The sequence below is a fragment of the Triturus cristatus genome, chromosome 8 (genome assembly GCF_964204655.1).
Source record: "Triturus cristatus chromosome 8, aTriCri1.1, whole genome shotgun sequence".
Lineage (NCBI taxonomy): Eukaryota > Metazoa > Chordata > Amphibia > Caudata > Salamandridae > Triturus > Triturus cristatus.
Window position 1 is genome coordinate 272,239,772 of NC_140591.1, and position 22,048 is coordinate 272,261,819.

Genomic DNA, 22,048 nt, shown 5'->3' on the forward strand with positions numbered 1-22,048 from the left:
GGCGGAAACCGAAACTGCTTGTACTTACCTCGGAGACAGAGTACCCTTGGCCATTGCCCGGTGGAGCTGTCCTATGCAGCTATATAGTCTGGTTCTGGTTCACCCCTCGGCCGTCACCTACCCAGCCAGACATCGGACATTGTTTTCCACGGTTCTTCTTGGTTTATCTGTCTTTCACACTGACTGCTTGGTTACCCCTGATGGACTTTTCCCCTCCTGCCTGCCTTGACTATCGGCATTCCCCTCCCCTGTTTTCCTTTCCCTCTCTCTGTTATGCCACGCACTAGAGCTGCATACTACTGTGGCTTCATCATGTGTCCTTATGTGCTATTCGCTAGTAACTCTTGTTGTTACTATGTAATCACTGTGCAACTTATGTAAAATGTTTGTAACTTGCAACTCGCTGTTCCTTATGTAAAGCGCTCTGATACCTCCGGGTCTAGCCAGCGCTATATAATACTCAAAATAAATAAATAAATAAATACATAGGTTAACAGATTGTGATAAATCTCCTCTCATTTGATTTCTCCTAATTTTGAACACAGCCTGGAAAGCACATGTTTAAATTCAATTAAATAATTCTGCGATCCATGCCCACTAACAGATCAATTTCCTTGGGCCTCAGAGCACTGGACTATGGCTACAAGGCCCATGGGAAAGAGGCCAAGCCTCTAGGGTTGTGTCTGGTCAGTATTTTACCGTCAAGGATCGTGTTTTCATGTCTAAAAAAGATCAAAATATCTCAATAGATCTTCATGGGCTATAAAACTATAGAACAGAATATCTGTGCCTCATCAGCTAAGTAAAATCTTTCAAATTGGAAGTGCACAAAATATAAAGACAACTGGTGTAGGCAGAGGTCTTCAAATTAGGGCGAGGCTCCCCTGGTGGACCTCTATTTATCATAGGGGCATCAGCTTGACCAAGGGCTGCGATTAATTCAATCATTCCATCCTTCACTTTTTTGTGTACTTTAGTGAGTCGCCCTAAGTGGGACAGGTTTGCCCAGAAGTGGGTTCCATGCACACTGCATCATTGGAACCAAGCTATACCTGCCTGATGATCCCTAACTAGGGCGACACCTGTCTTGGACCCCTGTCCTGGGTTGCTTGTATTCTGGGTCAGGGAGGACCTGACCTGGTAGTTCGGACTGGACATTGGAGCAGGGTCAGGACTGATTTGCATACAGCTGGGTCCAAACTGAGGTTGCATGGTTTGCAAAATAACTATGGCGTGGGATGCAGCCTGAGTAAATACCAGTTGCTGTGATGAATCCAAGCATTCCATCAATCACTTTTTGCATAGCTTTTTCTTGTACAGTAAAATACAGCAATAATTTGGGCGCATAGGACCCATAAACCCACGATGCCACGGTCCCCCTGTACTTGCTGCACTATTGATAGCTATGCCCTTCAGAGGGGCCTCTTGTCCTCAGCCTTGCAGCCATGGACCTGTGCTGCAAGGTATCGCTTTGTTCGCCCTAAGTTGGCAGGGTATGCCCAGACGTGGGTCCCTTGCTCACTTTGCCACTGGATTCAAGATAGCCTGGCTGACGAGGGTTATGAACCCGAAAGCGGTCCCAGGGTGCTTGTTTCCGGTCCAGGGAAGACATGGCTTGGCAGTTCCGGCTGGACTGTTCCCATGAGGCTCAGGGTCAGACTGATTTGCATATGGCCATGTCTGAACTGGGGTGGTTGAGTGAGCTAAAGAATGATGATGGATTAAACCCAGATCAGTTGACTGGGGGTGAGTGTTTGATTTGCTCTAACGCTCCGTCCATCATCCCCTTTGGCATCGCTTTGTTCGCCCTAAGTTGGCAGGGTATGCCCAGACGTGGGTCCCTTGCTCACTTTGCCACTGGATTCAAGATAGCCTGGCTGACGAGAGTTATGAACCCGAAACCGGTCCCAGGATGCTTGTTTCCGGTCCAGGGAAGACATGGCTTGGCAGTTTGGGCTGGACTGTTCCCATGAGGCTCAGGGTCAGACTGATTTGCATATGGCCATGTCTGAACTGGGGTGGTGGAGTGAGCTAAAGAATGATGATGGATTAAACCCAGATCAGTTGACTGGGGGTGAGTGTTTGATTTGCTCTAACGCTCCGTCCATCATCCCCTTTGGTATCGCTTTGTTCGCCCTAAGTTGGCAGGGTATGCCCAGACGTGGGTCCCTTGCTCACTTTGCCACTGGATTCAAGATAGCCTGGCTGACGAGGGTTATGAACCTGAAACCAGTCCTAGGATGCTTGTTTCCGGTCCAGGGAAGACATGGCTTGGCAGTTCGGGCTGGACTGTTCCCACGAGGCACAGGGTCAGACTGATTTGCATATGGCCATGTCTGAACTGGGGTGGTGGAGTGAGCTAAAGAATGATGATGGATTAAACCCAGATCAGTTGGCTGGGGGTGAGTGTTTGATTTGCTCTAACGCTCCGTCCATCATCCCCTTTGGTATCGCTTTGTTCGCCCTAAGTTGGCAGGGTATGCCCAGACGTAGGTCCCTTACTCACTTTGCCACTGGATTCAAGATAGGCTGGCTGACGAGGGTTATGAACCCGAAACCGGTCCCAGGATGCTTGTTTCCGGTCCAGGGAAGACATGGCTTGGCAGTTCGGGCTGGACTGTTCCCATGAGGCACAGGGTCAGACTGATTTGCATATGGCCATGTCTGAACTGGGGTGGTGGAGTGAGCTAAAGAATGATGATGTATTAAACCCAGATCAGTTGACTGAGGGTGAGTGTTTGATTTGCTCTAACGCTCCGTCCATCATCCCCTTTGGTATCGCTTTGATCGCCCTAAGTTGGCAGGGTATGCCCAGACGTGGGTCCCTTGCTCACTTTGCCACTAGATTCCAGATAGCCTGGCTGACGAGGGTTATGAACCCGAAACCGGTCCCAGGATGCTTGTTTCCGGTCCAGGGAAGACATGGCTTGGCAGTTCGGGCTGGACTGTTCCCATGAGGCACAGGGTCAGACTGATTTGCATATGGCCATGTCTGATTTGGGGTGGTGGAGTGAGCTAAAGAATGATGATGGATTAAACCCAGATCAGTTGACTGGGGGTGAGTGTTTGATTTGCTCTAACGCTTTGTCCATCATCCCCTTTGGTATCGCAAGGCCCAGAACAGCTCACTTTGGCCATCCCAGCACTGGACCATGAGAGAGGATGGACTTTTCCTTTTTTTTTTTATAAATGTTTTTATTGGAGTTTACTAATAAATATGAATATAGCAGTACAGAATAAATCCCTGGGTACAGAGTTACAAGAATGAGTATGCAATATATTAATAAGGTATCCTTAGCGTGTCTCCACCTTATAGCCATTGGCGTAAGAACAGACATTGTACATCAGAATACAACAAACTGAACATGTAACTGCAGCAAATTTTTAAGTACCCAGCGGATTGGGTTCTGCAACGTGGGAGGAGGGGGGGGGGGGGTGTGGGAAGACAAAGCTTGCTAGAGGTAGATCATGCTGTGACGTAGGATTTCTAGTGCCTAGCAGTAGGAATGGTGTGATGGCAGCAACCGAAGAAGGCTTGGCGGAAAGGCTTGGAAGTCTGCTCTTCACTGCCTGTGGGCAAAGGAGGAGAGGGGGGATAGGGGCACGGGGCCCTCATGGGCTGTGGTGACCTGCATGAGAGGGGCTGCGGGGACCGCCTAGGGTCAGCCTTCAGGTCCGTTAGGCTCATGGGGGGAGATCATCAGGGGACATAAGTTATAGGAAATTAGTTAAAAGTGTGTCCCACTCCTGGGAGATTGGGCGCTTGCGCAGGTGGCGGACCTCTTCATGTCGTAGGGCTTCACCCTCTGCCTTTCTCCATTTGCGTACTGAACCCTGCCATGCTACCACCGGCGGGGCAACTGGAGTCCTCAACAAGAGGGTAAGTGTTCTTTTAGCAAATAAGAGGGATACGCCTGCGAAGCAAAACCATACTTTCCACCTTTTCGTACGTTTGAAGATACCTAAGGCCCAATCCTCCCAAGTGTATATGTCTGTGTGTGATGTGACCTCTCGCAGTGCCTCATGCACTGCCCACCAGTAGATTATAAAGGCTGGGCAGGAACATAACGTGATGGAGATTCAAGTCCCCCGAATTACAACAGGGGCATTGCAGGTCTGTGGCGGGGAAATATTGGTCGAGCTGTGCAGGGATCAAGTTCTTGCGATGTAGTATGGAAAATTGTATACTCTTAAATTTGGTGCTTCTTTAGACTTCTTGTGGAAATGCTAAATCCTGATCCCACTCAGGGTCATTCAGCAGCCTCCCCAAGTCAGTCTTCCATTTAGTGCATACGGGCCCTAGGGAAGTGCCTGTCTGGCTTTGTACTGCTCTGTAAAGCCATGTGATAAGATGACCTCCCTCCCCCATGGTAAGGAGCGCTTGAAGGATGGCGTCAGTCATGGGCTCCTCATCCCGTTTATACCAGAGAGTGAGACATGTATCATGTAATTGGCAGCATGTAAGGAACTGTCCCAGCAGAAGGTCATAGTCTGACTGGAGCTGTTCAAAGGAAAGGAGGTGGCCATCTGAGAAAAGGTCTCCGACTGAGGTCAGCGAACGGTCTTGCCAGCTACGCTATTCTGCAGCTGACTACGTCCCAGGATATCGCGGAAGGCCTAGTAATGGACCCCCGTAGCATATGTGCTGCGTGAGAAGCTGCACTCTAGGCCACCTGCACCTACAAGGATCGCAGGTAGTTAGACAAAACTTTAGGAAGCAGGAAGTTGCAAATTATGAAGGTCGTCGGAGGTTGCGGGCCATAGTACTTCCTCTCCAGGTTACGTCTCACCAGCCACCTAGCAACCCATTGCAGTTGTGCCCCCAGGTAGATGGCTTCAAACGACGGGCACCTAGACCTCCACCTGGTGGGCAGCTGCAGTTATTTCAGAGTCATGCGGTGGCACCCTTTTCCCCAAATAAGTTCTCCCAGTAATGTAACTAGTTTGTGGAAGAAGCCCCAGGGAGGTACCACGGGTAGGTTTGTGAAGTAGTTTAGATGCCTGGGTAAGATCACCATCTTTGACAATGCTATCTTCCCCAAGGTAGCAAGCGGCAGCCACTTCCTTTTAGGGCTGTCAGCGCAGGCCTCAAGTTGCCATCAAAGAGGGTAAAAGTAACGTCGAGTTTAACATAAATGGTGTTGGAAACTGTGAATTGCCCTATGAATATCTGTCTGCTGGGAATAACTAAACCGCTAAAACCCTGCAACAGGAGGCTAGTCGCTGTCTCTACATTACTGACCAAACGGCTAGTGGAGAAACAAAAAATTAAGATTTGGGAGAAGTTCTCCAGGATACACACGCTCGTTGGCTGCTACACTGACATAAAATCTGATAATGCTGTATGTACTGCAAAAATTGGATGTTTTTGTTCGCTCAATGAGCCTCTATCTAGAATAAATACTAGAGGGGGGTTTTAAGAGTTGCGGTATGCGACGGCGCCCACTGGTGTGTGCGTAGGAGTTTAAAGGCGAACAATCCAACGGTGCAAAAAGGACGGGGGAAAAATCCAAACCCTAAACCCCCTAAGTAGACCAAGGTCTATAACAATTGAACATGGGATGCCTATGCACACGTTAACAAGTAATACTTTGTAAGTACAAACAGTAGTGGAGAGAACATGAGTTCAAAGAAACACTTGATGAATCCAGTAGGTGTATCTTTCTTGTTTTAATATGGATCCGTTGCCCAGCCGACACGTGTTTCGTCAGGGTGTGAACCCACGACTTCTTCAGGGCTATCAGGCTACCAGGGAAAGAACAGATGATCTCTCCGCCGGTTGTAATTCCGTCCCGGCTGTACGGGAAAAGTGAGTATAAACACTCTGAATGCTTTAAACGGGTAAGTACCCCTTCGTGATACAGACCTGTGAGGCGTGTACGCCACGTAGTCAGTACGGTGTGAAACAATCATCAAGTGTTTCTTTGAACTCATGTTCTCTCCACTACTGTAGGGGAACAGCCATTACAACGCGGTTATTACCACGCTGTGCAGTTACATCGCATGCGTTACAACGCATGCGATGTTACAACGCTATGCCATTAGAACGCAAGTCTGTACATCGACTTGCGCTAGATGGCGTGCTAACATTACAAATAGTGTAGTTTACTATCCCAACACCTTCCCTACTGTTAAGTGGACTGGAGTTGGAATAGTAAATTACACTTTTTTAATGTCAGCACGCCATCTAGCGCAAGTCGATGTAAAGACTTGCGTTCTAATGGCATAGCGTTGTAACATCGCATGCGTTGTAACGCATGCGATGTAACTGCACGCGTGGTAAAAACCCGCGTTGTAATATCATACATCCCTGTTTGTACTTACAGAGCCTCTATCTAGGTTTGTACTTGAGATTGATATGCACTAATTATGCTTGTAATATTGCTGGACACAAAATGTACTGCGTAAGTTTGTATGCCACAAAATTAATAAATAAAAGTTGCCATCAAAGAAGTCTGCCGGGGAGTGGTAGTAGAAAACCCATAGGTTTCGGACGGCAGAGTTCCCCCAGCAGAGCAGTGACCCTCCTAGGCATATTTTGTGTGCGGCCAAGTCGGGGTGCAACAGAAACACGGAGGACTTCCCCCTCCATTGACACTGAGGGCTGAGCACATTCTGGATGGAGGACAACCAACAGGTAAAGGAGCAAATCATCGGCGTACGGTGACACCGCATGTCTTCTGAATGCGAGAAGTATACTCCAGGATTGACCATCCCTCCATAGCATAGTGGCACGCTGCTCTATTGATATTGCAAATAACAGGGGGATAAGGGGTCAACCCAGTCGAGTGCTGCGCCCTACCAGGTACGTGGATGAAATGTAGCACCCCAACTGAATGTGGATGAAAGGACCAGTACATAATAACCACGTATAAGCTAGGAGGCATGTGCCCACACCCATCTGCGCTAGGACTTGGTACAGGTAATCCCATGTTAGCAAGTCAAACGCCTTTTCCAAGTCAAGCACTATGCACACTGCCTGAGGAAACCGCACCTGGACCTGATCTTTTTTTTTTTTTTAATTCTTTTTATTTGCATTTTTCAAGAACAAACTTAAAACAGTACCACTCATTTTCGTGTACATACGACAAACAATGCCGATACGTCTCCCCACCAAACATATCACCAAATATGGGGTTGCGAGGATACCAACTCAGTGTCACAGGACAATCTGCTCGTTACCCAGCAGTCCATCTTCTCCCCCCACCCGCACGCGCCACCCCCAACCCCCACGTCTACCAATATGCCCCCCTGACAAGTGCAATCATCGCCATCTCCTTTCCGCTTTAGGGGATAGCATCGAGCTACAGCGCCTGTATCAGAGCGTGCTCCAACCAGTGTGTGAAGGGCCCCCATATGTCCTTAGGCCTTGATCGCATCGGCATAAGCTCCCAGTACAGGGCGAGCTGTGTCTGGCAATAGACCGCGCTTTTAACCCATTCCCGAATGCTAGGTGACGTAACAACTCCCCAATGCATGGCAACTTGTCTTTTGGCCAGTAACAATAGCATCGCTGGCAGCTTACGGTGCTTGGGCTCAACCATGTGTAGAATTCCCAGCAGCGCAACCTGTGGTGTGCATGGGATCTGTAGGCCAGTGATTTCGCATATAATCTCCACCACCCTTATCCAGAAGGACGCCAATGTGTGACAGTCCCATGCCATATGCAGAAAGGTGGCTCCATGAGTGTAACAGCGCCAGCAATCATCTGTGTCTCTTAAGCCCATGCGGTGCAACCGGCTAGGGCTGCGGTACATCATGTGTATATATTTGAAGTGGATCAGGCATAGCCTGTAGTTGGGGGATAAAATCTCGAGAGTCCTACAACACAAGTCCCAATGCACATCAGAAATATCCGCACCCAGTTCTGCCGCCCACAAGCCCCGCGCCGCCGGAAGAGCCACGGGGTGGTTCGCTTGCATTCGCACATATAATCTGGATACAAGTTTGCGCCCGGACTCCACAGATAGCACATTTTCCAGGGCAAGTAGATCCGGCGGCGGCGCCGGGAACGTGGGGAACAACCTCCGGCACGAGTGGCGGAGCTGATAATAAAGAAGCGTGTCCAGTATCGTCGGGGCTTCCGCGCCACACATCTGCTCCGGCGTGAGGAAGGTGTCCCCTGGAAACAAATCGCCCCCCGTGCGGAGGCCCAGCTCCGCGGCTCGCTCCCCGGTCCGCATATTTCGCAGCGGTGGCCACATCGGGTTCCCGCGCAGAGGCACAGATCGGGTATAAAGAAGGTCCAGTCCGGCCCTCCGTCGCAGCCCATCCCAGGCCCACCTGAGTGCGTGCACCGGGTCGACGTCCGTGCATCTCCGGGTGTGTGGCGAGTAGAGTGCCACAGTCAGCGGCAGCGGGGCCGCTCTATCAGTCTCTACCGCCACGTGCGGTTGAAACGGTGTGGGGTGTGCCCAGTAGTGTAGGAACTGTGCCTGTGCACAGTAGGCATATAAGGAGAAGTCCGGTGCGGCCAGGCCTCCCTGTCGCTGTGGGAGTGTAAGAGTCTCCCATGCCACCCTCGGTTGTTTACCCCCCCAGGCCAGCTCCACCATCTGCGAGCGTATCTGTCGCAAAAAATGTGCAGTCAGAGGCAGTGGGACATTCACGAACAAGTATAGGAGTTTAGGCAGGATCACCATTTTAGCCACAGCAATTCTGCCAGCCAGAGAAAGGGGCAAGTGCTTCCAGCGGCCGACCCTCTCTTCCACCCAGCCCATTACCCGCCCATAATTCTCCGTCCATATCTGCTGCTTGTCCGTGCTTATCCAAATCCCCAGGTACCGCACCGGGCCGTCCGCCCATTTCAGCGGGCAGTCCGGGGTAAAGCGGGGAGTCCCGGCCGTCAGGGGCAGAATGACCGATTTCTCCCAATTGATATTCACTCCCGACAACCGACCATATTCCATCAGTTCTCCCGTCAGAGGGGAGAGGTTCACCTGAGGATCAGAAACATATAGTGTAATATCATCAGCATACAGTGATATGGTCAACGCCCGTGACGAGTAACCAATGCCCCTGGCCGCATGATGCTGCCGGATGCGAGCAGCCAAAGGTTCTGTGGCGATAGCAAAGAGCAGAGGCGACAGGGGGCAGCCCTGTCTCGTACCCCTCCGAATGGCAAATGGCGCAGAGACGAGCCCGTTCACTCTCCCCCTGGCAGTGATGCCGGTATATAGCAGTCTAATGTATCTGATAAAGGCCTCACTCACACCCATGCGCTGCAGCAGAGGGAACAGGAACCCCCACTCCAGGGAGTCGAACGCTTTGGTGGCGTCCAACAGTACCGCCGCAGCCTTAACATGTGGGGCCAAATAGTGCAGTACCCCGAAGAGGGTGCGGAGGTTGTGGGACGTCGAGCGGCCCGGCACAAAGCCCGACTGATCCGGGCGGATCATGAGGGGCAACACCGGCTGTAGCCGAGTTGCAAGCATTTTTGAAAAGATCTTCGCGTCAGTGTTAATTAAAGAGAGTGGCCTGTAGGAGTCGCATTGTTGGACATCTTTGTCCGGTTTCAGGAGGGTAATGATGACAGCCTCTCTCATTGATTCTGGAAGTATGCCCGACTCGACCGCCTCAGCATACACTGCCAACAGTCGGGGGGCCAGGAGATCTGCGTATTCCTTGTAAAACTGCGCCGGAAGGCCGTCCGGTCCCGGCGCCTTGCCGGCCGCCAACGACCCTATTGCCTCCCGTACATCGTCCGCTGTAAAGGGCCGATCGAAGTAACCTTGTTGGTGCGCATTGAACCATATAAGCTGTACCGTATCAAAATATTCAGAAAGCTCCGCCGGCGAGTGGGCCGCCCGTGCCCTGTACAGGTCCCTGTAAAAGGTCCGAAATGTATCCAGTATTTCCGGGGGGGTATATACGCTATCACCTCCCTGCGTCATCACTGAGGACACGAAGGGAGAGGGTCGTTGTGAGCGCAGGAGGAGGGCGAGCGTCCTACCCGGGCGATCCCCCTCCCCATATCTGCGGGCCACAGCATGCTTAGACAGGAACTTAATCTCCCTATCAGCCTCCGCCTGATATTCAGTAAGCGTGGTGCGAGTTGCAGCCAAGGTGGCAGCCGAGGGGTCCGAACAGTACTGCACCTCTAGAGAATGCAGGCGATCCTCCAATTTACCTAGCGTACCCCTTATAGTCTTAAGGACTTTGGCCTGACCCGCAATGCAGTGGCCCCTGATCACCACCTTAAATGCGTCCCACAAAGTGCCCAACGATGCCACGGAGCCCTCATTAAGCTCAAAGTAATCTAGTATGTGTTGATGGATATCCTCCCGAAACACCTGATCCGACAGGGCATGTGCCGGCAACCGCCACGTGAAGGGTGTAATGTATGGCTTGGGGATATTTAGAGTTAGTTCAACCGGGGAGTGATCTGAGAGGGTGCGCGCCTTGTGAGTGACTGCAGACACCCAGGCATGCACCTGTGGGGTCAAGAGCCAAAAGTCCAAGAGGGACCAGGCTCCTCTGTGCGGGGTGAAGCAGGTGCCTTCCCTAACCGCGGGATGCAATACGCGCCACGAGTCTAGTAGAGTGTAGTCTGCCATTAGGCCACGGAGGAGACCAGCAGCTAGCGGGTGATGCGTGCGAGCGGCCCCCTCCCTATCTAGCTCCAGCGAAAGTACGGCATTGAAATCTCCTCCCCACATGCATGCCCCTACGCCCAGTGATTGTGTCAGGTGCCAGACATGCCGGAAAAATCCAGGGTCATCCGAGTTGGGGCCATATGTATTAACTAATGCGATCGGCATATGAAATAGCTGCCCTAGCAGTATGATGTATCGCCCCTCAGAATCAGCGTGCACCTTAACTGTTTGCCAGGGAAGGCCTTTACGGATAAGAATCGCCACTCCCCGGGAGTAATTGGAGCAACCAGAGGTGTGAATCTCGCCCCACCGAGCACTTCTAAGCTTTTCCCCGGCGTTGCGAGTCAAATGTGTTTCCTGTAGGAAACATATGTCGATTTGGTGTCGTGACAGATGTGCATGGGTCAAGCGTATCTTCCGGTGATCGTTAAGACCACGGATATTCCATGTAAGGCAGCGCAGTGCGGTCAGGGTGGCTTGTATGCGTGTGTCCTATGTAGTGGCGCGGTCACCGACGGTCCCCGTAGGAGGGCCCACCCGTGGTTACCCCTCGCCACATTCCCTTGGATCAGCAACCATAGTAAGTCGGCATGTGGCAAGACTGCATCATCATTCAGTGGTGTAGACATAAAGTACAATGTAATAGAACCAACCAACAAGAACCCCAACCCCCCTCCACCCACTCCAACCCCCCAATCGGGTTGAGATACCGTCCCCCCCCCGCCACCCCATCCAACTGTAACTGTCCTGCAATAGTATCTCGGGAATCATCCCACAGGGGCGTGGGGTCATCGGCTCACTCCCCAGTCTGAAGACGACCGGGTGGCCGGACAGTTCTGCCCGTTACTAACGCAGTACCTCAACTCACAGCTAGGGAGGCCCTGCATTCCTCCCCCTACAGTGCTCCGCAGGGTATCGGCAATGTTAACCATGCGAGATCAGACTTCTCCCACAGTTCCGGGACAGATCCATCACCCTCTGAAGGCCCCGGGGACCCCCACAGGTGGGTACAGGTCGTGCACCCGACAGTCACGGTGTCCGGCGTCCCAGCACGTCTCATCGTGTTGTAGTGTTGTGCTATTCAATGTCACTTAACTGGCCCATCAGAGGAGTATCTTGCTCATCTCGCTGCTCTCGCTGCGATCGTTCCGCCTGTCTAGCAAATTTGAGCGCGTCCGCCGCCGCTGTAAATACCATTGGCTTCCCTTTACTGTGGATCCGCAACTTGGCCGGGTACAGCATTGCATACTTAATTCCCACCTTCTGGAAGATTTTTTTAGCCGGTATGAATTCTCGCCTCGCGGCCTGCACAGCTTGTGTAAAATCCGGAAATAGGGAGATGGCCATATTTTGGAAAGTTAGCTCACCCTTTTCACGAGCCAACCTCAGGATAGTATCCCTGTCGCGGTAGTTTAGAACACGGGCCAGGATCGGTCGTGGCGGAGCTCCCGGCACAGGTCACGGCCCTAGCGTGCGATGTGCACGTTCGACCAAGAACATGGCCGACAGGTCCTCCCCAAACAGTTCGCGGAACATACCTTCAACGAATTGTTCCATATTTCCAATGTTGGTGGATTCCGCAACACCAATAATTCTTACGTTATTCCTGCGGGAGCGAGCTTCCAAATCCTCGTTGCGCCCTCGTATCACCTCCAGGACCCTGTCCATGCGAAGTAACTTCTCCTGGGTGTCTCCATGGCTTTCTTCGCAGTCGGCAATTCGCGCTTCCACCACCGTGATACGCTCCTCATGCTGGTCGACCCTGTGCGATATGCCATCAAGCCGCCGGGCCATGGAGTCGAGTTTGCCGTAAATTTCTTTGAGGCAGCCCTTAAGGTCGCGGAACATGCTTTTGACATCATCATCCGGTGTTTGGTCTAACTGCGTTTCGGGGACCACAGTCTGCGACGCCGGCACCGCATCGGCGCCGCGCAAAGTCTGCTTCTCAAAGTGGAGCTTCCTCTGTTTGGTGTCCGACTTCCCCATGGCTCCTGCGAGGGGCTGCCACCCACCGACAGCGACGGCGGGAGACAGCAGGCACACCGCAGGCCACAGGCCTCACCAAGCGCAAGGATCGTGCAGGCCGAGTGATCACACCACCAAGCGGCCCCTCTCGCCGCCCACGCCCCTCGAAGCTCACCTCCAAGTAGGTAAGTCCAGGCCAGCTCTCGGCGTACTCAGGTCTCGGGCCTGCGTCAATCATGTACCAATGACGGTCTCACTGCGTTCGGGCAGCGGCCCGGTAGGCAACCCGGCCGGCCCCTCGCGCTCTCCTCACCACCACCTCATCAGCTCCCCAGCCGGCAGGCATACAGTGTTCAGAGTATGGCTTCCACAGGCCCGACAGCCAGATTTCACTCGCTGCAGGGTGGGATCGGGCCTCACCTATCAGGCGCCGCAGCTCCCGTCCCCGGCCGTCTCACCCCAGCCGGAGCAGCGGCACAGGGTGCAGAGCAGTGCACGGCCACGCCGCGGAGGCCCAGGCAGTGCGCCCGTCAGCTCAGCAGATGTCGAGCGCCAGTCTCTCAACGAAGGCTGTCCTCCGCCCATCAGGGGCCCAACGCAGTCACACGGGCGCCAGTTGCAAGGCGTACAACGTCCCACCAGGGTCAACGACAGCCTCCGCGCGCCTGACGGTCCACGGCCCGCGACCAGGGCCTTGCGTAGTAGAGGACGCCGCCCCGCGCGGTGCCTCCCGTCCGCCTGATCTGCTCGGAGACGTAGCTTCGGATCTCCGCCGCCGATTTTCGCCACAGCAGCACGGCTAGAATCCTCGTCGCCGGGGCACCTCCCGCTGTATTACCCCGTCACAAAAATCAATGCATTAGCCGGATGGTCTGTCGGATTAGATGTCCGGCCGGCAGAGCCCCGTTACACGGCGGCCATCTTGCAGCTCGGCTCGGCCACGCCCCCCCACCCGGACCTGATCTTGGATGTGAAAGAGACGCCTAATGTTTTGTGAGGTACTATATACCGGGACAAATTCTTTTTGGTCTGAACGGATGAGTTCTGGAAGGACCTGGGTGTATCTAATGGATAACTTTTTTCCAGTATTTATAGTCTGCTTTTAGTATGGCAATCGGTCGATATGGGGAAACGCAAGTGAAGTCTGTGTCTGGATTAGTAATGGACACTAACAATGACTTCTGGAGGTAAGGTGGTAGCTCCAAAGATTTTCGGTAAACATTGTACATTTCTGCTAATCGAGGCGTCAGGCTGCCAGCAAAAGTGCTATAATACTCCGTGGGAAGGCCGTCTGAGCCTGAGGATTTATTCCTGTCGAGTTCCCGAATAGCCTGATTTACATCTGCAGCTGTGATCATAGTATTAAGGCTGTCCCATTGGTCTGCAGAGATCTGAGGGAGGCGAAGAAGCAATAGGAACCGCTCCTTCGTGTACCTCAGCTCCTGGGGGGGAGCCTCGTAAACTCCAGAGTAATACCAGTAAAAATTCGGGAGAATGACTTGTTGTGCATATAGCGGTGTGCTGGAGCAGGAACTGAGCTCCAGGCTGGAAGTCTGTCATTGCTCCTGATGAATCAACAAGGTAAGGAGACGGCGAGATGTGTCTCCCTCTCTGTGGGTCTTAGCCACATGAACAGTGCGGTTAAAGCACGGCAGGCACTCCAGAAGAGCCGCATGCTGGTGTTTGGCATCGTCCAACGCAGGAAGTTGGGAGGCATCCTGCTCTGCCACTCGCCCCATTGATGGTAAGCGCTGCTCTGCTTCTGCTATTTCCTTTTCAAGGGTCCTTCAGACCCCCACGATTTCTTGTATGCAAATAGCTCGAGTGACCTCCTTGAAGGTGTCCCATTCGACTGGTCTGATGGAGGCCTTGTTTCCATTCTCTGTAAACTAGCTCTGTATGTGGAGTTCTTGGGTATCCCTGAATATGGGTTCATCCAGGCAGTCTTGGGGGAAGTCGTTACATGGGAGTTGGTGGACAAGGGACATTCCATTGCACATCAACTACATTGGCACGCGGCCAAGATATTCCGTGTTGCGGACTAAGGGCAGAAGGGGGAGTGAGCACAAGATACGGTCGAGACACACATATACGTTTTGTGGTGCAGAGTGGAATGAGTAGACCCGTGAGTTGGGATTTATGGCCCTCCACATCTGCCAGTGCCCAATGCCTCACCCACCCTGCAAAACGTTCCACCTGTGTGTAGGGGAATGTGCACGGAATAAGTGGGCGGGAGCCGTACAGGTGCACATCGAGTACACAGTTATAGCCGCCCCCTTGTATCTACGACTTTGGGTTTTATGTGCCAATACTCCTGAGAGCGTTGTCCAGAACGTCTCCTGGTCGGTGTTTGGGCCATATATGCTCCCCAGTAGAACGTGGGAGCCATCGATCCACTCCTCAAGTAGAACAAAGCATCCCTTCTTGCCAATGGTCATGTCAAGCACCTGAAAGACCTAGATGAATCCAGACTAGGACCCTCTTGGCATATGCTGAGTATGTGGTAGCATGTCTGGACCCCCGCCATCGGTTTAAAAGTCGCAGCAGCTCTCCAGTTGTAGTGTGCGTCTCTTGCAGGAACACTATTTGCACCTGTTGTCTCTGAATATAGGAAAATGTTGAGTAGTGTTTCCGTACGGTGTGCATCCCCATGACGTTAAAAGTGAGGAACCTAGTGATAAGTGAGCTAAGCCATTACGTGTACAATTAGTCTAACTAAATTCCAAGAACCCATGGGGTTCCGGCGGGTACCCCCATCTCCCTGAGCTACATGTGTTGTCTGACATATGTATTTTTCAGTGCCTCATGTGGGGAGAAGGTTTGTACGGGTACTAACAGGTATGAACAAAAACCTGTAGAGCCTACCGCAACTGGTGGTACGTCCAAACAGGACATGAGAGGTAACCATCAAGATAATTGGAAGTTGGCCTTGTGGTGTGTTCCATGCCTCAGCTTGCCAATCTCTGGCCCGCGGCACCGTGCGGCCCCGAGCAATGAGGCCTCCACTGCACGGCTGGTGGCACGGCGGGCTCTCCTGCTGTGCCACGATCCAGGCACTGACTTTGCTGCACGCAGTCCCACTCGGGCTGGGGCTCTCTGTTCCTGCATCAGCACAGTAGGCCCCAGTGCAGGCCACAACTGCCTGCCCAGTGCGGCTTCTCCTACAGCTGTTGGAGGTGCATCGAGGGCACGTAGGGCACCCCAGCCAACAAAGATGGCCCGTGTCGGTGGGTGCTGCCTTAGCAGAGGGTAAGTTGGTGCTGATGCCAGGCCCAGAGTCTGGATTTAAGATTACAGTGTGGATGTTGCAGATCACTAACATGCATGTCTACCATCTTGGCCTGGTTGGCCAAGCCCCCGAGGATGGACTTTGCAGCTCTGGATCATGGCTGTGCGGTGCATGAGAGAAGGGACCAGTGGTATAGTAAGGTAGCTATGGGCCGTGATGCAAGAAAATAATGCCGCAGTAAAAAGCAGCTATAATCTGGGTGCATTGGGTCCAGAACATCTAAAAGCCCTGGTGCCACTGCGCCTGCTGCACTACCAGTGAACCTCACAGCCATAATCCTGCTCTGCTAAGCTCATGGACTGGTGGCTCCTCTCCTGAGTGTCCAACTATGGCTGGCTGCAATGCCCAAAGGAGGAAGGGCCTCTCCCAGGCCTCGCAGTTCTAGAACATGGCTGCAATGTCCATGGAAGAAAGTCAAGTAGCACAGCAATGGTGCCGTGGGTGTTGGTAAAAAGTGAAAGCACCCCCTCACTCTTGCCCACTGGCTGAACAGTAAAATAAAGCTATATTTTGGAAGAATTGGGCACCTGCTGCACTACTGATGGCTATACCCTTGACCAATTGCTATGCCCGCTCAAAAAGGGAATGTGTTAGGCCCCTCTAATTTGCATGCAACATGAAATCACAGGAAATGGCATCAAAGGACATGGACCTTGACATCCACCTATGCACAGAGCCAAGGTACAGAGTTGTCAGACAGTTTCAGTGGTGCACAGGGAGGAGCCCACATGAGGCACCCCCCACCTCCTGGGCTTCTCAGACAGGGTGTGTGCTGAAAGGATTGGGGATGGAGCCCACTAACCCATGAGCCTCGCAGCACATAAGCATGGCTGCAAGGCCCAGGGAAGAGTGGCCCTCCCCATGGCCTGGCAATTTATTTTATTTTATTTAAAAGGTTTTATATAGCGCTGGCTAGACCCGGAGGTATCAGAGCGCTTTACATGAGTATCAGACAATAACTGCAGGTTACATCTTTACAAAGGTTACACAGTTATTAGAGCATGGCAACATAGTGAAAAATAAGGTTGAGACAAACAAAAAGGAACATATAGGTAAGGGAAAAAGCAGGCAAGGGGAGAGATTCCAGGGGGGGGGGGGGGAGAATAAGAGCAGGGAAAGTAGACAGAGAATGGAGGAGGGAAAGAGGAGGGGAGGGTGAGAGAGACACCATGGCAAGAGGAGGGGGAGGGTGACGGGGACACAAACCGGTAGACGAGTCAAAGCTGCGCCCAAAGACCAGCAAGCTGTGATACCAGGGGGAGTGGTATCCTTTCCCCATCTCTATTGCGAGAGGCTTCCTAAGCGCAGTGGACTCTCTCAGAGGGGGTCTCTGAGACTCCAAGGCCTACTTACTGGATCCTTCCCCAAAAAGGGGAGAGGGAGTGCTTTGGCAAGGGGTGCCATACCATACCTCAATTGTGAGTGGCTCCCTTGGCGCTGTGGACTCTCTCAGCGGGTACGCTGAGACTCCAGCGTATATATCTTGGATCTTTCCCCAACAAGGAGAGAAGGAGTGCTTAGTCAAAGGGCACAAAAGGACAGGAGGCTAGGCGGTGTAGCGGGCAAGGGGAAAGATTCAGGTAAGAGAGTATAGGTGCAAAGGAAGTTGACAAAGAGCGAAAGAATGCTGAATGGGAACAGATAGATAGATAGGAGACAAGGAAAAAGCAGAGTAACAGAAATACGATGGGGGGTGGGCGAGACAGGGAGACGGGGAGAAAAACTGTGCCCAAAGTACGGCTGGGTAGGTGACGGTCAGGGAATGGTAGATGGGGGTAGGGAATGCAGGTAGGAAAACACAACGGGGAGGCAAGGAAAACGATGTCCGATGTCCGACTGGGTGCATATGACAGCTCCACCGGGCATCAGCCAAAGTAGCTCGGGCACCGTGGTATTATTTGCAAAGTTGTATATAGCGCTGGCTAGACCCGGAGGTATCAGAGCGCTTTACATGCGGCTTATGGGGAGTGAAGAGGAAGAGGGGGAGTGGTAAACGGGGGTAGGGAATGCAGGTAGGAAACCACAATGGGGAGGCGAGGAAAACGATGTCCGATGTTCGGCTGGGTAGGTGCCGGCCAAGGGGTGAACCAGAGCCAAACTCCTCTATAGCTGCATGTGACAGCTCCAACGGGCATCACCCAAAGTTCCTCAGGCCCTGCGGTAAGATCAGCCAGTTTTTGGTTTCCGCCCCGGGGGCATCGTTAAAGTTCCATCAAGAGCACCAGTCATGGTGTTGCTGGTAAACACCGTCCGCCTCATCCTCCAGCTCGCCTCCAGGTCAAGAATGGAGAGAGGAGTGGTGGAAGGGACAGTTCCAAAGTCCGCAGATCTTCCCCATTCTCAGGAGCAGTGGTGAGTGTGGGGTATTTGAGTGGTTGTCACCGACTCTTGCCTAACCCTCTGCCCAAGCCAGTTATACTATGCGTCAGGTGGATATGCATGAAGCTCTGTCACTGGTGTTTGGCTTTGGGTATATCCATAAGCAGAAAAAAGTGAGCTAGTTGCTTAACATGAATCTTCATTAAAATGAATACAGCCGAGGAATACCTGTTCTGTCAAGTGTTGCATCTCACCAAGGAAGGAATGGGATGAGTTAGATGGGCACACTAGCAGTAAAAATGATTGTTCATAGGGGCATTTTGGTGGTATACCTGTTTGAACTGTGAGGAGCTTGCACTGTCTGCACCTGTAGTAAGAGGAAAAGACCCATCGCACCTCAACCAAAGGAGAGGTTTTCAGCTTCCAGGTGATGAAAACACACACACATATACCCCTGTAAAATGCACATTCTCGTCCTACCCTTCACCCCCATTCTGCAGGTCTCTTCTACCCTGTGTGTTCTGGTGATGCAGGGATCTCCTGTATTGCAGGGCTACCCTCCTCCACTGTTCCCAGGCTTGTCGTCGTACTCCACCTCCTTTCTATGCTCCTGTCAGCAGCTTGTCTCTACCGCTGGCGCACGGCCCCGGAAGCCCCATGATGGGGTCCTAGACTCCACTGGCACAACCTCTCGCTAGTAAAGCCGCTCTACCACCAGCTCACCTCCGATGTGGTGTCTCGGTGAGTGTCAGCCGTGAGTTCGCGCTAGGTCTCTCAGACAGTCTGCCAGTGGAGGGACCCCCTGCCGCCCTCTTCACTTGCTGCAGCAATTCCCGTTTGTCCGTCCACGCCGGGGCCCGCACCAGCCTCTTTAGATTGCAAATCAGGCCGTTTCTCTGCACCAATTCGCACAGGGCACTCTTTGCTGGGCTCACCGCCTCCCGCTTCTCCCGATACTCCAGGCGTCACGGAAGTCCTCGCCACACTATTTTCCGCTCTCGGGTCGGAATCAGCATCTGCTCACACCGGAGTATCGGAAGCCTCACCGGAGTCTAAAAATACTTAAATGGGAAGTGCTTTTCATGCACTGAGCTAGTCGAAGCAGTGGAGCAACACCCCCCATCGAACGGCGCAAATTCTCAGGGATGCAGAGGATGTAGCACCGGGACACGTCGCTCCTCTGATGTAGTCTCCCGGGGGCCCGCTCCTGATTTCGTGGCCCCCGCTTTGTTACACAGAAAAGCGAGTCCACTCCGCCTCATGCGCCATTTTGAGGCGCGATTGCCTGGCGATATTTTAGCCGATTTCACGGCGACAAGGCAGTTTGGGGGAATGGCGCACACAGCGTCAGGCGCTCCCAGTGCTCCGATGTAGGGAGTGAGTTTTTTCTGCTGGTTTTGGTGTGTTGAAGTACCGCTCTTGGTTGCTGTGCACGGGGCTTCTACGGAGCTTCAGCTCCGAGCAGCCATGATGGCTGTCGTAGGAATAACTTGCGGATTGTTAGTTCTTTTCGCACCAAAACCCGCATGGTCAGAGAAAAATTGGATTTTTTCACCGATAAATAACCGCAGGTTTGACCTGCCGATATTTTTCTTGAAACGTATTTTTTGCCTCCAAAAAACAACCCACAGCTGACGAAGTAGTAGTCTATTTACGATTGTGTAACAGGGTTGAACCCCCCCCCGCCCCCCCCCCTCCCCCCCCAAAGACTACATCATGGCTATGAGGCATAGGTTAGGGGCCTCCATTTCCTTCGGCCTCACAATCATGGTCTAGAGCTGTGAGGCGCTGGAGAGGGGACCCAGGTTAGAGGAGCCCTCTACCATAGCCCTCACAACAATTGTGAATAGCACAGCAAGCCCAGGGGAAGGATGTTCCCTTCCATGGACCACCCTACCAGCTGGAATGCCCATGGTAGTGTTATCCCACCCTCTGGCCTCACATCCACTGTCTGGTGCTGCAAGAACCAGGAGGCGAACCCCTTTCCTGGGCCTCCCAGCCACCACTGTAAGAACCAAGTAGGGAGGGCAATTTTCCATTATCACTTCAAAGGACAATGTATGCCTTTGGAAAAACAATGCATGTGTGGAGTCACATTTTGTGTGCAGAGTTTATTGGAGAGCAGGAGAACTAAGAGTCACATAGTAGATTTTTGGGGTTTCATTCTAAATCCCCATTCTAAAACGGGTCATGTTAAAAGATAACTCAGTTGGAGATTAAGTTTATTGAGCGTGATAACTTGTCATACTATATTTGAGTTCTAATCCCTTTACCACCTCCTGGAGTAAGCCTTAACTGCTTGCAATTGCACATTTTGAGAGACAAGTTTAGAAAATGAACTCTGGTATTCAAACAGGATGAAATAGTCTTAAGCTTTGAAACAGAAGTGGGAAATATCAGTATCTACCACTGTCCAGCATACTGCATATTTTCTAGCAAGTATCCACTGCCACAGGACCTGGTTCAACTGGCACGTTTTAACCATGGAACAAGGATATTTGACATCTAATCTCAGTTTTATGATGGAAATAATCACCTTGTGCTTAAGCTGAGCAGAACCGATAACAAAGTGGTGATTCCCTGGGAGGGGCAGTTCCTTCGCCTTGCCATGAGAATCACGGACACCCCAGTTGTGGTCTAGTGGACTATTTGGAAATATGGAACCAGGAGATTAGTTTTTAGGTCTCGGGACCATCCGGTCGGCAGACCGGAAGTCCGGAGATTTAATGTCTTTGAGAAGAGGGGCTTGCACCTGCCCCTCTTCTCTCCTGTTCTCCATTGGCTGGCCTCTTAAATGCTGGCCAGCCACTGGAGAAGAGGTCCAGTCACTCCGATTATGCCCCGTCCTTTTCGGATCGGGGGGCGTGTTTTTTGCAACTTTTCGCATTCTCTCCTCCAGCCAATGGCTGGAGGAGAGAAAAGACAAACACGCCCCCGAATCCGAAAATGCCACTGCCTTTCTCCGAGGCATTTCTTCTTGGCCTCGGAGAAAGGCGGTGGTGTGCCTTTTGCTCTGCCTTGTTTTCTTTTGCTATAACATATTGCCGTGTTTGTTTTTGATCTGCCTCCTGGCAGCTCCGAGCTCTGCTTGATATACGCTCGTCTCTTAAACTCTGGCATGTGGCCGTTTGATATGCTTTAACTTTACACAGTCCATTTAGTAGGAGCGGCTTCGTCACGCCCGGGGTCAGCTGAGATTGACCGCAGAAGGTCTCTGGGGGATAGAAGGGGTGACAAGACCAGGAAGGGTTGCTGCGTGGGCCCCACTGTGGTTCTTAACAGGGTCTGTGTCAGGGGCGCTTTCTCCTATATGCTGGGCGTCGGCCCTTAACAAGGGCATCAGATGCATAGACCGGAAATCTTTTATTTTTATTTGTCGAACCTTGCATTGCTGATTCATTGGCCCAGCATTCACGGCTTTCGGCATGCGAGCATTGCTACTACTTCAGGCATTCTTTCTGTAGAAAGTTTTAAAATATGAACTTAATTGCTCTACTCTAACATTCCAAGTTGCAAGGACAATCGGCTGAGTCTGTAAGCTGCGCATGCTCCCTGCTAACGGGGGTACTTGACTCCCAGCTGCAACAGAAAGTGAATGTATCCAGTTTCCTAGACTCTCATGGCAACTATTGACTAACAGTTCAAGCTTAGCTCAAAAAGGGCGTCTGTGTGATTCAGGATATAGTACAGCACAGTTTTCACAAGTCCGGTAAAGATATGAATTTCCGTTCAGAATTTCGTGTTTTCTTGCTTTTTTTTTACCGGCAGGCTTCAGCTCTGCCTCTTCTCTCGCCCTTTCACTGTCTCCCCCGCCGCCCCCTCCTCAGCCTCTTCCTCTGCAGTCTCCGCTGGACCCGATCTCCCTCAGCATTGGTATGCC

General features: G+C 52.1%; 1 long non-coding RNA gene across 1 annotated transcript in view; it reads right to left on the bottom strand.

Moving 5' to 3' along the window:
* Positions 1-19,238, bottom strand: part of LOC146801962 (uncharacterized) — a 103,731-nt gene extending 84,493 nt beyond the window's left edge. Inside the window, exon 1 of the long non-coding RNA XR_014968083.1 lies at positions 18,892-19,238. This is a non-coding gene — a long non-coding RNA (uncharacterized LOC146801962). The remainder of the gene's footprint in view (positions 1-18,891) is intronic.
* Positions 19,239-22,048: the final 2,810 nt, after the last annotated feature.